The sequence below is a fragment of the Hypanus sabinus genome, chromosome 8 (assembly GCF_030144855.1).
Source record: "Hypanus sabinus isolate sHypSab1 chromosome 8, sHypSab1.hap1, whole genome shotgun sequence".
Taxonomy (NCBI): domain Eukaryota; kingdom Metazoa; phylum Chordata; class Chondrichthyes; order Myliobatiformes; family Dasyatidae; genus Hypanus; species Hypanus sabinus.
Window position 1 is genome coordinate 4120666 of NC_082713.1, and position 17190 is coordinate 4137855.

The window sequence follows — 17190 nt, forward strand, 5'->3', positions numbered from 1 at the left end:
GTGGAGGGAGATCCTAACCAGCAACTATCTACTTATGCTAAATTATATGAGTATTTTACTATCCATGTACATAAAATTAAATAGTTAACTAAATATTCATGAAGACATTTATATCTACACAATCTACCAGGCATCAATCTGATCATGGTATAATTCCTGTCAGAAAGAAACTCTATCCCACAAGCTGACTTTACACCTCTACAGCGTTGTCTGGGTATCGATAGTTACCACAAATCATTTCTCCAGATAAGGCTTGCACAGACTAATCTTGCCTCCAAATTATAATTGTCACTTTAAATTTGCATATCTATAAATATATTGAATGTTTCCTGGAAATCAACAGAAACATGACTGAATGTGATACAAGTTAAAAACACTACCACACTTACAATTATAGACAGCTTCAGAACAGTACCAGACACCATAAACACCACTGGGCCAGTTACTTCAAGATTCAAGATTCAAAACAGTGTAATGTCAATTTCAATACACAAGTATAAAGGGGAGCAAAATAATTGTTATTCCAGATCTGGCAGCACAACGAAACACAATAAGATAAAGAACACAATAATAATAAAAAGTCTAATAAATATAAATATATAAGACAGCTTATATGCATGGATTGATGTATGTCCATAAAGTGACGCTGGGCACAGGAGTGCCTGTACATAAGGTGACTCTGTCAGGAAGTGATAATACAGTGGTGGTTGGGTTGGGGAGAGGCGGTTTAGAGGTGGAGGTGTTAATCAGCCTTATGACTTGGGAAAGTAACAGTTTTTGAGTCTAGTGGTCCTGGTGTGGATGCTACATAGCCTCCTTGCTGATGGGAATGGGATGAACACTCAAAGTATAAGGTGGGTGGAATCCTTCATGATGTTACTGGCCCTTTTGCAGCACTTTCTGGAGATATCCTCTTAATGGCAGGTAGACTGGTGCCAGTGATGCGTTGGGCAGCTTTGACTACCCAGTGTAGAACCTTCATGTCCACAACATTGCAGATTCTGTACCACAAGTGATGCAGTATGTTAGGATGCTCTGTACTGTGCATATAAACTGTTCTGATTATTGAGCCCAGTTATATAGTGAACTCATTTTCGCTGACTGTTGTTCACCACCGTTTTACCCTCAGAGCCTAGAACGCTACCACTTCAACCTACAGGACAGCCCTTAGAGCAGGGACATTCAAGATTTCAGGGCGACTTTGTGACTGTGGCTACATTATGTAACAGTTCAATAAAGCATCCTTTACTAAAGACACTTGGAAGAGTACATGGATTGGAATGGCTGAGAAGGATCTAGGTAAAACACTGGTCAATGGAAACTAACTTTAAACGGAATGCTGGTCAGCATGGACCATAGAATTACAGAGTCATAGGGCAGTGCAGCACAGAAACAGGCCCTTCTGCCCATCTAGTCCATGCTGAACTATTAATCTAACCATAACCTGCATCTGGACAATAGTTCTCCATCCCTCTCCCATCCATGTGCTTCCCAAACTTCTCTCAAATGTTGAACTCAAACCCAAATCAGAATCAGAACCATGTTTAATAACAGCGGCATAATGCATGTACTGTGTTGTCTCAGTGGCAATAGTACAATGCAATGAATACCAGCAGAAAAATGTACATTCCAGTAAGTGTATATATAATATATATCTTTTTTTGAAATGGTTCAGTTGAATAAGTAGTGAAAAAATAGAAATGAAAATGAAGTGAGTTAGTGTACAGGGTTCAATATCCATTCAGAAATCGGTTGGCAGAAGGGAAGAAGCTGTATCTGAATTGTTGAATTTTGTCTTTAGGCTTCTGTACCTCCTCCCTGAAGGTAACAATGAGAACAAGGCATGACCTAGGTGATGAGGGTCCTTAATAAAGGATACCACCTTTCTGAGGCATCACTCCTTGAAGGAGTCCTAGATACTACAGAGGCTAGTGCCCATGATGGAGCTGATTAAGTTTACAACTCTTGAACTTATTTTGATCTTATGCAGTAAACCCCACCAACACCAGATAGAAATAGAAACATAGAAAACCTACAGCACAATACAGGCCCTTCAACCCACAAAGCTGTGCCAAACATGCACTTACATTAGAAATTACCTAGTGTTACCCATAGCCCTCTATTTTTCTGAGCTCCATGTACCTATCCAAAAGTCTCTTAAAAGACCCTATCGTACCCGTCTCCACCACCTTTGCCGGCAGCCCATTCCACACACTCACCACTCTCTGAGTAAAAAACTTACCCCTGACATCTCCTCTGTACCTACTCCCCAGCCTTCCCCGTAAACCTGTGCCCTCTTGTGCTAGCCATTTCAGCCCTGGGAAAAAGCCTCTGACTATTCACAGGATCAATGCCTCTCATCATCTCAATTAGGTCACCTCTCATACTCCATCGCTCCAAGGAAAAAAGGTCGAGTTCACTCAATATATTCTCATAAGGCATGCTCCCCAATCCAGGTAACATCCTTGTAAATCCCTTCTGCACCCTTTCTATGGTTTCCACATCCTTCTTATAGTGAGGCAACCAGAACTGAGCACAGTACTCCAAGTGGGGTCTGACCAGGGTCCTATACAGCTGCAACATTACCTCTCAGCTCCTAAACTCAATCCCACGATTGATGAAGGCCAATGCACCATATGTTTTCTTAACCACAGAGCCCACCTGCGCAGCAGTTTTGAGTGTCCTATGGACTTGGACCCCAAGATCACTCTGATCTTTCACACTGCCAAGAGTCTTACCATTAATACTATATTCTGTCATCATATTTGACCTACCAAAATGAACCACTTCACACTTATCTGGGTTGAACTCCATCTGCCACTTCTCAGCCCAGTTATACATCTTATCAATGTCCCGCTGTAATCTCTGACAGTCCTCCACACTATCCACACAACCTCCAACCTTTGTGTCATCAGCAAATTTACTAACCCATCTCTCCACTTCCTCATCCAGGTCATTTATAAAAATCATGAAGAGTAAGGGTCCCAGAACAGATCCTTGAGGCACAGCACTGGTCACCGGCCTCCATGCAGAATATGACCCGTCTACAACCACTCTTTGCTTTCTGTGGGCAAGCCAGTTCTGGATCCACAAGCAATTTCCCCTTGGATCCCATGCCTCCTTACTTTCTCAGTAATCACTGCATGGGGTACCTTGTCAAGTGCTTTGCTGAAATCCATATACACTACATCTACTGCTCTACCTTCATCAATGTGTTTAGTCACATTCTCAAAAAATTCAATCAGGCTCATAAAGCACAGCCTGCCTTTAACAAAGCCATGCTGACTATTCCTAATCATATTATGCCTTTCCAAATGTTCATAAATTCTGCCTCTCAGGATCTTCTCCATCAGCTTACCAACCACTAAAGTAAGACTCACTGATCTATAATTTCCTGGGTTATCTCTACTCCCTTACTTGAATAAAGGAACAAGATCTCACCTCTGACAGTAGCCTGGGGTACATCCCGTCCAGTCCAGGGACTTATCCAACTTGATGCTTTCCAAAAGCTCTCACACCTATGTAACAGTTTCTTCCCCCAAGCTATCAGACTCCTCAATACCCGAAGCCTAGACTGACACCTTGCCCTATTGTCCTGTTCATTATTTATTGTAATGCCTGCACTGTTTTTGTGCACTTTACACAATCCTGTGTAGGTCTGTAGTCTAGTGTAGCTTTCTCTGTGTTGTTGTTTTTTACGTAGTTCAGTCTAGTTTTTGTACTGTGTCATGTAACACCATGGTCCTGAAAAACATTGTCTCATTTTTACTATGCACTGTACCAGCAGTTATGGTCGAAATAACAATAAAAGTGACTTGACTTGACATCCTCTTTCTTAATATTTACATGCTCAAGCTTTTTAGTCCACTGTAAGTCATCCCTACAATCACCAAGATCCTTTTCCGTAGTGAATACTGAAGCAAAGTATTCATTAAGTATATCTGCTATCTCCTCCGATTCCATACACACTTTTCCACTGTCGCACTTGATTGGTGCTATTCTCTCACATATTATCCTTTTGATCTTAACATATTTGTAGAATGCCTTCGGGCTTTCCTTAATCCTGTCCACCAAGGCCTTCCCATGGCCCCTTCTGGTTCTCCTAATTTGTTTCTTGAGCTCCTCCCTGCTAGCCTTATAATCTTCTAGATCTCTATCATTACCTAGTTTTTTGAACCTTTCATAAGCTCTTTTTTTTCTTCTTGACTAGATTTACAACATCTGTTTCCAATTTATGCTTCCAAGTTCCTGCCTGATAGCCTCATATTTCCCCTTACTCCAATTAAACGCTTTCCTAACTTGTCTGTTCCTATCCCTCTCCAATGTTATGGTAAATGAGATAGAATTGTGATCACTATCTCCAAAATGCTCTCCCGCTGAGAGATCTGACACCTGACCAGGATCATTACCCAATACCAGATCAAGTACAGCCTCTCCTCTTACAAGCTTATCTACATATTGTGTCAAGAAACCTTCTTGAACACACCTAACAAACTCCACCCCATATAAACCCCTTGCTCTAAGGACATGCCAATCGAAATTTGGGAAATTAAAAGCTCTCAGCACGACAACCCTGCTATTATTACACCTTCCCAGAATCTGTCTTCCTATCTGCTCCTCAATGTCCCCATTACTATTGGGTGCTCTATAAAAAACACCCAGAAGAGTTATTGAGCCCTTGCTGTTCCTAACTTCCACGCACAGAGACTCTGTGGACAATCCCTCCATGTTTTCCTCCTTTTCTATGGCCATGACATTACCTCTGATCAACAGTTCCATGCTCCAACCAGGTTTGCCTCCTTCCCTGTCCTTTCAGAAACATCTAAAACCTGGCACTCAAAGTAACCATTCCTGCCCCTGAGCCATCCAAGTCTCTGTAATGGCCACAATATCATAGCTCCAAGTACTGACCCACACTCTAAGCTCATCCGCTTTGTTCATAATACTCATCTCAAAGCATCGGTCTGAGCGCATCCCTTCTCAATCACCTACCTATCCTCCTTCTCGCACTGTCTCCAATGCAGCCAGTTACCTGCGGCAGCTCGTTCCACACTCTCACCATCCTCTGAGTGAAGAAGTTCCACCTCACATTCCCCTTCAACATTTCATCTTTCAACCTTAAGCCATGATCTCTGGTTGTAATTTCACCCAACCTCAGTGGAAAAAGCCTGTTTGCATTTACCCTATCTATACCCCTTATAATTGTGTATACATCTACCCAATTGCCCCTCATTGTCCTATGCTCTAAGGAATAAAGCCCTAACCTATTCAACCCTTTGAAATGGGCAGACCCCAACAACACTTCATCTCTGAGTTTGGATCAAGGTTTCTTGGCAAGGGGAGAGGTGCAGAGGAAAGAAGCAAGAAGAGAAGGAATCCAGCCATGATCTTCCCCCTTCCACTTCAGAATCAGAATCAGGTTTATTATCACCAACATGTGGCATGAAATTTGTTAACTTAGCAGCAGCAGTTCAATGCAACACATAATCTAGCAGAGAGAAATAAATAAATAAATAAAGCTTACTCAGTATACTTTATACAGTATACGTATATTGAATAGATGAAAAATTGTGCAAAAAACGGTATCTCCTTCTGTAACAGTATTTTCTCACTGATGGTAACAGTGAGAAAAGGACATGCCCTGGGTGCTGGGGGTCCTTCATAATGGACACTGCCTTTCTGAGACACTGCTGCTTGAAGATGTCCTCGATACTTTGTAGGCTGTTTCCCATGATGGATCCGACTAGTTTTGCAACCCTCTGCAGCTTCTTGGAGTCCCATGCAGTAGCCACCTGCCCCCCTCCATACCAGACAGTGATGCGGCCTCTCCACGGTACATCTAAAAAAGTTTTAGTGTATATTTGTTGACATGCCAAATCTCTTTAAACTCCTATTGAAGTATAACCATTGTCTTGCTTTCTTTATAACTGCATCAATGTATTGGGACCGGGGTAGATCCTCAGAGATCTTAACACCCAGGAACTTGAAACTGTTCACTCTCTCCACTTCTGCTCCCTCCATGAGGATTGGTATGTGTTCCTTCATCTTACCCTTCCTGAAGTCCACAATCAGCTCTTTTGTCTTACTGACATTGAGTGCCAGGTTGTTGCTGCGGCACCATTCCACTAGTTGGCACATCTCACTCCTGTAGGCCCTCTTGTCACCACCTGAGATTCTATCAACAATGGTTGTATTGTTAGCAAATTTATAGATAGTTTTTGAGCTATGCCTAGCCACACGGTCATGTGTATATCGAGAGTAGAGTAGTGGGCTAAGCACACATCCCTGATGTGTAACAGTGTTGATCATCAATGAGGACAGTCTGCACAGATTGTAGTCTTCCAGTTAGGAAGTCGAGGATTCAATTGCAGAGGGAGGTACAGAGGCCCAGGTTCTGCAACTTCTCAATCAGGATTATGGGGAATGATGGGGCTAAATGCTGAGCTATGGTTGATGAACAGCATCCCGACATAGATGTTTGTACTGTCCAGGTGGTCTAAAGTTGTGTGAAGAGCCATTGAGATTGCATCTGCCGTTGATCTATTGTGGTGATGGGCAAATTGCAATGGGTCCAGGTCCTTGCTGAGGCAGGAATTCAGTCCAGTCATGACCAACCTCTCAAAGCATTTCATCACTGTAGATATGAGTGCTACCGGGTGATAGTTATTAAGGCAGCCCACATTGTCCTTCTTAGGCACTGGTATAATTGTTGCCTTTTTGAAGCAAGTGGAACTTCCGCACGTAGCAGTGAGAGGTTGAAAATGTCTTTGAATACTCCCGGTAGTTGGTTGGCACAGGTTTTCAGAGCCTGACTTGGTACTCCATTGGGACCTTCCACCTTGCGAGGGTTCACTCTCTCTAAAGTCTTCCTCTAAGACAGAGGTCACAGGATCATCAGGGGCAGCAGGGATCTTCACAGTTGTTGTTGTACTCTCCCTTTCACCGTGTCTAAGTTTTTTTACTGAATAACACAGAGCTGGTAGAGTCACTAACGTCTCTGGGAAAACTCCTGACAGATTTCCGAGTCAGCTTAAGGCAAAATTCTCGGTTCATTTTGGAGTTACTTTACGTCCTCTCGAACTGTACATTTACCTTATCCATACCCAGCATCATGTCTACTAACTCAGCAGAAGGGCCTGTTTCTGCGCTGTCTGACTCTATGGGTGACTCATATACGTAGGCACCTTGCTTGTCTGGGACCAGGTGGTCCAAAGGGCTTGTGTTCCTTATTGTCTACTTCTGTGTTTTCATGCAACTTCCAGTCACTGGTACAGCAACGGACTGGTACTCACACCACATGGTGCACACTCACACTCACTGACTGCGCGGGGGCTTGGACAATGTGGCACCAAAGATCAAAGTAACTACCAAGAGATTGGCTTTCCTGCACGCATTCACAAGAATATAAAGAAATACAATGGAATTTATGAAACACTATAAATAACAATGACTGATAAAAAACAAAGTACAAGAGAAGGCAAACGGTGCAAATAATAAAGAAGTGTCTTGAGTTGAAAAGTAAATAAATGAAACTTGAGGGTAACACTCTGCACAGTGCCATCTGCATGGTACTTTTATCCGTATTTTTATTTCTTGTTCTAGGCTGATGTTTGATAAACCACCACCCTGATTCATCAAAGTGTGCTCAGGCATGTTGAATGCAGCTTCTCTCTCAGGAAAGTAGGCTCCCTCACACACCAGAATCAGAATCCAGTTTATTATCACAAGCATATGTCCTGAAATTTGTTGTTTTGTGGCAGCAGTACAGTCAAATATTTGTTGCTTTGCGGCAGCAAGTGTGTGTCTTTAGTGTCCTGTACCTCTCTCTGATGGTATTAATGAGAGAAGGATGTTACCTCCAAAGGAGTTATCCCCAGTGAATTCACACCACAGCTCCGGAGTGTGGAACTATTTCTATTGTTAGCTCTTCAAGAAATAGGTGTAAAGTTGTGTGGGTCGCAATCATCAGACTTTCCGTTTACATGGACTGAATGTTCCTAAAAATATATATAAAGGGAATCTTGTAGAAGGCTGAAAGACAATTTGTCGTCAGATCACAGTCTGTAAATTACTGCCAGCCCTGAAGGAAAACCTGGAATATCCAGGTATTAAAGATTCATTTCCACCGCTCTCGCCAGCAAGGACCTAGGAGAAAATAACCATTAACAAATAATTATTTGTGTTTTTAATTATAATTGAGTGTATTCATCTGTAAAATAAGTGGCAAAGCCTATTTGATAAGAGTCAGCTAGTGACAGATGGATTCACAGTGCCAGACAATAGGAGATAGATACACAGGCATCCATCATTAATGTCCCCCATCACCCAGGACATACCCACTTCTCACTGCTACCATCAGGGAGAAGGCACAGCAGCCTGAAGACACACACCCAATGTGTCAGGAACAGATTCTTCTCCACCATCTGACTTTGGAATGCACGATGAACCCATGTATATTTTTCCTTTTTTTCTTGCTCTCTTTTTGCACTACTTGTTTAATTTATATTTTATAAATATATTTCTTATTGTGATTTATAGATTAGTTGTTATTATTATGTACTGAAGTGTACTACTGTCGCAGAACAAATTTTTCGACACATATCAGTGATAATAGACCTGTTTCAGACTTGGAGGCACAGTATCCGCAAAGAAACATCGGGAGATCAGTGCTAATCAACCAGAGGCAAGAATACATTGAATAAAGGATTAGTTTTATTTGTCACATGTACATCAAAACATATAGTGAAATGTATTGTTTGTGTCAACAACCAACACAGTCCAAAAATGTTTTAGTGACTTCCCACAGCCATCACCATACTTCCAGCGCCAACATAGCATGGCCACAACTTACTAACCCTAACATAGAAACATAGAAAATAGGTGCGGGAGTAGGCCTTTCAGCCCTTCAAGCCTGCACCACCATTCAGTATGATCATGGCTGATCATCCAACTCAGAACCCTGTACCTGCTTTCTCTCCATACCCCCTGATCCCTTTATCTAACTTCCTCTTAAATATAGCCAATAAACCAGCCTCAACTGTTTCCTGTGGCAGAGAATTCCACAGATTCACCACTCTCTGTGTGAAGAAGTTTTTCCTCATCTTGGTCCTAAAAGGCTTCCCCTTTATCCTTAAACTGTGACCCCTCGTTCTGGACTCCCCCAACATCAGAAACAATCTTCCTGCATCTAGCCTGTCCAATCCCTTTAGAATTTTATGTTTCAATAAGATCCCCCCTCAATCTTCTAAATTCCAGTGAGTATAAGCCTAGTCGATCCAGTCTTTCTTCATATGAAAGTCCTGCTATCCCAGGAATCAATCTGGTGAACCTTCTCTGTACTCCCTCTATGGCAAGAATGTCTTTCCTCAGATTAGGGGACCAAAACTGTACACAATATTCTAGGTGTGGTCTCACCAAGGCCTTGTACAACTGCAGTAGAACCTCCCTGCTCCTATACTCAAATCCTTTTGCTATGAATGCCAACATACCATTTGCCTTTTTCACTGCCTGTTGTACCTGCATGCCCACCTTCAATGACTGGTGTACAATGACACCCAGGTCTCGTTGCACCTCCCCTTTTCCTAATCAGCCACCATTCAGATAATAATCTAACCTGTACACCTTTAGAGTGTGGGAGGAAATTGCAGCACCCGGAGGAAACACGTGGTCACAGGGAGAATATACAACTCCATATGGACAGTGACAGGAATTGAACCCCACTCACTGATCACTGTAAAGTATTACACTACTGTGCCACAGCCAATGGCATGCAGGTGTAAAGGGACAACCAATGAAAGCCAGACATACAGTGCCAGCCAATGAGAGGCTAGTGAACAGCGGCAGTCAATGAGAGGCAGTATTACAGTACCAAGCCAATGAGAAGCAAGTGTACAGTAGCCCCCAATGAGAGGCAAGTGGAGAGAGGCAGCTCATGAGACCCAGGGGTATCTCAGGATACAAACACAGTCAGTAAAATTCAATTTTGCTTCAGGACTAAGATGGATGGGCCGCAGACTGGGCAATGCAAGAGCTAAATCACCCTCACTCTTTCTTCCTTAAACCCAGATTTGGGTCCACGAAGACCTGTTTTACAGGGATGTTGATCAGGAGTGTCAAATTACTTGAGCTGGGCAAATGAGGAACAGCAAGAGGCAGCAGTGTGGTGAATAGGAGAGATAGACGTTTGTACAGTGTTATACCACTGCACAGAAAAGTTACATAAATTGGTCAATTGCTTTTTTTGTTCTCTAGTTTACTGAGGTTCAGTGAAAAACTTGTCTTGCATACTGTTCATACAGATCAAATCACTACATAGTACATCATAATTCTGCAGTTGCTGGAAATCCAGAGTAACTCATATAAAATGCTGGAGGAACTCAGCAGGTCAGGCAGCATCTGTGTCAATTTCACAGTGCATAGAGGTAAAACAAGGTAAAATGATAAACAGAATTGTTTATTGACCGCAGCTCAGCGTTCAACACAATCATACCCTCAGTCCTAAACAATCAGCTCCAAAACCTGGGCCTCTGTGTCTCCCTCTGTAACCAGACCAGAGTCTGTGCAGATCTGAAATAACACCTCCTCTTTGTTGACAATCAACATTATGCACCACAGGGATGTGTGCTTAGCCCACTGCTCTACTCTCTCTACACCCATGACAGTGAGGCTAGGCACAGCTCAAATGCAATCTATACATTTGCTGACAATACAACTATCGTTGGCATACAGGAGTGAGATATATCAGCTGGTTGAGTGGTGTCACAGCAACAATGTTGCACTCAGCTTCATTAAGACCAAAGAATTGATTGTGAACTCGAGGAAGGGAAAGTAAAGGGAACATATGCCAGTCCACATCAAGGGATTAGAAGTAGAAAGGGTGAGCAGTTTCACGTTCCTGGGTGTCAACATTTCTGAGGATCCATGCTGGGCCAACATATTGATGCGATTACAAAGAAGGCACGACAGTGGCTATATTTCATTAGGAGTTTGAGGAGACTTGGTGTGAGAGAATGTCTAGGGTGGGTGGAGTCTTTGACTATGCTAGCAGTTTTACCGAGGCAGGTGGATAAACTCATGGTCAGTTCAGATATCGTAGGCTAAGTGACCTGTTCCTATAATGTGCTGTAGAGTTTTACATAGATGTTGAGCTGACCTTTAAACCTAGTCTATGATCAATCTAACCCTTCCATCCTACACAGCCCTCCAGTTTTCTATTATCCATATGCCTATCCAAGAGATTCTTAAATGTCCCTAATGTATCTGCCTCTACCACTACCCCTCGCGGTGCCTTCCATCTACCTACTACTCTCTGTGTAAAAAATTTACCTCTGACATCCCCCCTATACTTTCCTCCAATCTCCTTAAAATTAAGTCTCCTTGTACAGTATTAGTCATTTCACCCTAGGGTAAAGTCTCCGGTTGTCCACGAAATCTACGTCCTTGATCATATTCTACATTTTATATCATACTTATTGGTCACATATCACATTCAGCAGAAAGTGTCTGTCACATCTTTTACATTAGAATAACTCCAACATCTAATTTATTGTCTGAAAAGCACAATAGGGCTTGAGAAAGAAACTATATAAATATACCTCTTTCTTCCCTTCAAGGTACAATGATATCATCCGATTGAGATATTTGTTAACATACCTACCACACCTGTTGTTGCCCGGGCATCCATAATAGAGCTGAAGCCAAATGACAATTAATTTTGATTGAAGAGAATGGCTCTGCATCAGCACAATTCAGATTATTTTTAGATAAAAGAAAATCACTTTGAATATGTCTAGTGAAGATTGAAGATGTGTTCTCTTCTAAAAAAGACACCTTACTTCGAGAACACAGCTAGCTTTGTACACAATACACGGACACATTATAGAGCATCTAATCATCTCTTGGCCATTATAATTGTCACAGCTATATTTCAGAACATGGAATATTGCAGGAATACTATTAGTGCCATACTAGAGAGTCTTAAACACTGTTTAATTTAGACACGTCTTCGCTAATGGGATACTAACCTGAGAATGAATCATCATAAATTATCACAAGACCTTCCCTTCAAACCTCAAAACTTTCACTTCCGATGGATTGCCTTTGTGTAAAAGGCTCAAATGGAAAGGAATTGTTAAGACAAAGGAGCAGCATCAGGCCATTTGGCCCATTGTGTCTGTTCTGTCACTCCATCACAGCTAATTTATTATCCCTCTTAATCCCATTCTCCTGCCTTCTCCCTTTTACGCTCTGAGTAAGCAAGGGCCTGTCAAACTCCGCTTCAAATATACTCAATAACTTGGATTCCACAGCTGTCTGTGGCAACCAATTCCACAGTCAATTATCACTGTCTGGCTAAAGAAATTCCTCCTCAACTCTATTCTAAATAGCTGCCCCTCTATTCTGAGGATGTGCCTTCTGGTCATAGACTCACCCACTATAGGAAACATCCTCTCCACATCCACTCTATCTAGGCCTTTCAATATTCAAAAAAGTTTCAAAAAGCCACCTTTACTTTTCTAAATTCCAGTGAGTACAGGTCCAGAGTTATCAAAGGCTCTTCATACATTAACCTCTTCATTCCCAGAATCATTTTTGTGAACCTCCTCTGGACCCTATCCAATGTCAACACATATTTCCTTAGATAAGTGGCCCAAAACTGCACACCATATTCCAAGTGCTGTCTGACCATTGCTTTATAAAACTTTGAATCACATCCTTGCTCTTATGGTCTAGTCCCCTTGAAGTGATTGCTAACATTGCAATTTCCTTCCTCACCACCCACACAACTGCAAGTTAACCTTCAGGGAATCCTGCACTAGGACTCCCCAGTCCACTTGCACCTGTGAGTTTTGAATTTTCTCCCCATTTAGAAATTATTCTACACTTTTATTCCTTTTGCCAAAGTACATGACCTTATACTTCCCGACACTGTATTCATCTGCCATTTCTTCACTCATTCTCCCAATCTGTATAAGTCCTTCTGCAGCTTCCTCAATGTGACCTGCCCCTCCACCTTTTTTGTTTTATCTGCAAACATGGCCACAAAGTCTTCAATGGAGTCAACCAGATCATTGACATATTACATGGAAAGAAGCAATCTTAACATTGACCTCTGTGGAACATCACTAGACACCAGCAGAAAACCTTTATTACCACTCTTTGCCTCCTGCCTGTCAGCCAATCTTCTATCCATGCTGGTATCTTTCCTGTAATACCATGGGCTCTTATCTTGTTAAGCAGTAGCATGTGCTGCATCCTGTCAAAAGCCTTCTGAAAATCCAAGTACACAACATCCACTGATTCTTCTTTATCTATCCTGCTTGTAATTTCTTCAAAGAATTTCACAAAATTAGTCAGGCAAGGTTTCCCCTTGAGAAAACCATGCTGACTTTGGCTTAGTTTATTATGTGCCTCCAAGTACCCCAAAACCTCATCCCTAATAATAAAGTCCAACAACTGCCCAGCCACTGAAGACAGGCTAACTGGCCTATAGTTTTCTTTTTCTACCTCCCTCCCTTCTTAAAGAGTGGAGTGACATTTGCAAATTTCCAGTCCTCCAGAAACATTCCAGGATCAAGTGATTTTTGATAGATCATTACTAGTGCCTCCACAATCTCTTCTGTTACCTCTTTCAGAACTCTGGGGTGTAGTCCATCTGGTGTTGGTGACTTATCTACCTTCAAGCTATTCAGCTTCTCTAATTCCTATTCCTAATAGCAACTACAATCATTTCAGCCTCCGACATGCTCGAATTTCTGGCCTACTGTTAGTGTCTTCTACATTGTAGACTGATGCAAAATATTTATTCAATTCATCCACTATTACTACCTCTCCAACGTCATTTTCCAGTGGTCTGATATCGACTCTTGCTTCTCTGTTACTACTTATACAGTATATCTGAAAAACTTTTGGTATTCTCTTTGTTATTATTGGCTAGCTTACCTTCATACTTCATCTTCTTTTCCTTGTGGTTTTTTAGTTGCCTTCTGTTGGTTTTCAAAAGCTTCCCAAACCTCTAACTTGCAACAAATTTTTGTTTTATTATACGCCCTCCCTCTTGCTTTTATGCTGTCTTTGACTACCCTTCTCAGCCATGTTTGCCTCACCCTCCCTTTAGAATATTTCTTCATTTTTGAGATGTATCTATTCTGCCCTCCTGAGTTGCCCCCAGAAACTCCAGCCATTGCTGTTCTGTTATCATCTCTGCTAGTGTCCCCTTCCAATGAACTCTGGCCAACTCCTCTCTCATGCCTCTGTAACTCCCTTTACTCCACTGTAATACTGATACATCTAACTTCATCTCCACTTGACATGCAGGGTGAATTCTATCATATTATAATCATTGCCTCCTCAGGGTTCCCTTACCTTGAGTTTCCTATCTGGCTCATTGCACAACACACAGTCCAGAATTGCCTTTCTCTTTGTTGGCTCAACACAAGCTACTCTGAAAAGCTATTTCACAGACATTCTTCAAATTCACTCACTTGGGATGCAACACCAACTTGATATTCAAAACAAAATGCACAAAATGCTGGAGGAACTCAGCAGGCCAGGTAGCATCTACAGAAAATAGTATAGTCAACATTTCAGGCTGAGATCCTTCATCAGGACTGGATAAAAAGGTGAGGTGTCACAGTAAGAAAGAGGGGTAGGGAGGAAGAAGCACAAGGTGATAGGTGAAACTGGGAGGGGGAAGTGGTGAACTAAAGAGCTGGGAAGTTGATTGGTGAGAGAGATACGGGCTGAAGAAGGGAGAATCTGATAGGAGAGGACAGAAGGGTCTGATGGAGGGTCTTAGCCCAAAACATCCACTGTACTCTTTTCCATAGATGCTGCCTGGCCTGCTGAGTTCCTCAAGCATTGTGTGTGTGTTGCTCGGACTTCCAGCACCTGCAGATTTTCTCTTGTTTGTGATTGATATTCCAAATCTATCTGCATATTGCAATCTCCCATGAGTATTGTAACATTGCCTTTTTAACACGCCAATTCTATCTCCCTTTGTAATTTGTATCCCACATCCTGGCTACTGTTCTGAGGTCTGTATCTAACTCCCATCAGGGCCTTTTTATCATTGCAATTTCTCAACTCTACCCACATGGATTCCTATGTCACTTCTTTCTAAGGATTTGATTACATTTTTTACCAACGGAGGCACCCCACCGCCTCTGACTACCTGCCTGTCCTTTTGATACAATGTGTATCCTTGAATATTAAACTCCAACTATGATCTTCTTTCAGCCATGATTCAGTAATATCCACATCATACATGCCAATCTTTACCTGCACTACAAGATCACCTACCTTACACCGTAACATACACAAAATGCTGGTGGAACACAGCAGGCCAGGCAGCATCTATGGGGAGAAGCACTGTCGACGTTTCGGGCCGAGACCCTTCGTCAGGACTAGCCGAAAGGAAAGATAGTAAGAGATTTGAAAGTAGTGGGGGGGGGGGGAAATGCGAAATAATAGGAGAAGACCGGAGGGGGTGGGGTGAAGCTGAGAGCCAGACAGGTGATTGGCAAAAGGGATACAGAGCTAGAGAAGGGAAAGGATCAGGGGATGGGAAGCCTAGGGAGAAAGAAAGGGGAGGGAAGCACCAGAAGGAGATGGAGAACAGGCAAAGTGATGGGCAAAGAGAGAAAAAAAAAATCTAAATATATCAGGGATGGGGTAAGAAGGGGAAGAGGGGCATTAACGGAAGTTAGAGAAGTCAATGTTCATGCCATCAGGTTGGAGGCTACCCAGCCGGTATATAAGGTGTTGTTCCTCCAACCCGAGTGTGGCTTCATCTTGACAGTGGAGGAGGCCATGCCTCCAACCCGATGGCATCACAACACCTTATATACCGGCTGGGTAGCCTCCAACCTGATGGCATGAACATTGACTTCACTAACTTCCGTTAATGCCCCTCCCCTTCTTACCCCATCCTTGATATATTTAGTTTTTTTTTCTCTCTCTCCGCCCATCACTCTGCCTGTTCTCCATCTCCCTCTGGTGCTCCCCTCCCCTTTCTTTCTCCCTAGGCCTCCCGTCCCATGATCCTTTCCCTTCTCTAGCTCTGTATCCCTTTTGCCAATCACCTGTCTGGCTCTCAGCTTCACCCCACCCCCTCCAGTCTTCTCCTATCATTTCTCATTTTCCCCTCCTCCTCCTACTTTCAAATCTCTTACTATCTTTCCTTTCAGTTAGTCCTGACGAAGGGTCTCGGCCCGAAACGATGACAGCGATTCTCCCCATAGATGCTGCCTAGTCTGCTGTGTTCCACCAGCATTTTGTGTGTGTTGCTTGAATTTCCAGCATCTGCAGATTTCCTCATGTCTACCTTACACCGTATACTGTATACATTTAAAAAAAACACCTTCAGTTCTCTTTTCAGCGCTCTTTTCCATTTTGCCCCTATGTTACACTGCAATTCATGCCATTGACTGCAATTTTTCCTATCATCAGCCTGTCCTTCCTCACAATCTCTACTACACACTGCAGCTACTTGTATCAACTGCTCCATCCTCAGCCCTCTCACTCCTGTTCCCTTGGAAATTAGTTTTAACCTTCCCCAACAGCTCTACCAAACCTGATCACAATGACATTGGTCCCCCTCGACTTCAGTGTAATCCATTCTTTTTGTACAGATCATACCCTCCTCAGAAGAAATCCCAATGACCCTGCCCCCTGCACCAACTCCTCAACCCTAACCTGAAGATGTGTCCAGGAGATTTTTTTGACACAATGTATATACAGACCAATGAAGGACCTTGTCCTGGGGAGTGTTGGCAGTCAGACGGAAGGATTGTCAGTAGGGGAGCATTATGGAGATAGCAACCATAACTACCCCTCTTTCCCTTTCAAAGATCAATGATCAACTTTATTCACCATGTACATTTACATTTGTTAGGAATTTACCAAGGTGTTTTAACGTGGTTATGAAAAAAGATTTCACAGGTAGGCAGCAATTAGGTAAATCTGAAGTATATTGAAGACAGAAGAATAGCCAGGGCCCATTAGGGACAACCTGTGTATGATACCAGTAGGAAAAGGTGAGATTCCACCAATACACTGTATCCTCGAGATGCTAAAGAAATTTGACCTGTTCCTGTCAACCCTTACCAATCTTTGTCAATGCACCACGGAAAGCATTTTGTCTGGATTAGAGCAACCTGGTACTGCACTGGCTCTGCAAAAGGCAACAAG

General features: G+C 42.6%; 1 protein-coding gene across 3 annotated transcripts in view; it reads right to left on the reverse strand.

Moving 5' to 3' along the window:
- Positions 1–17190, reverse strand: part of fgf13a (fibroblast growth factor 13a) — a 516601-nt gene that overhangs the window by 406185 nt on the left and 93226 nt on the right. The gene's annotated exons all lie outside the window — the stretch shown is intronic.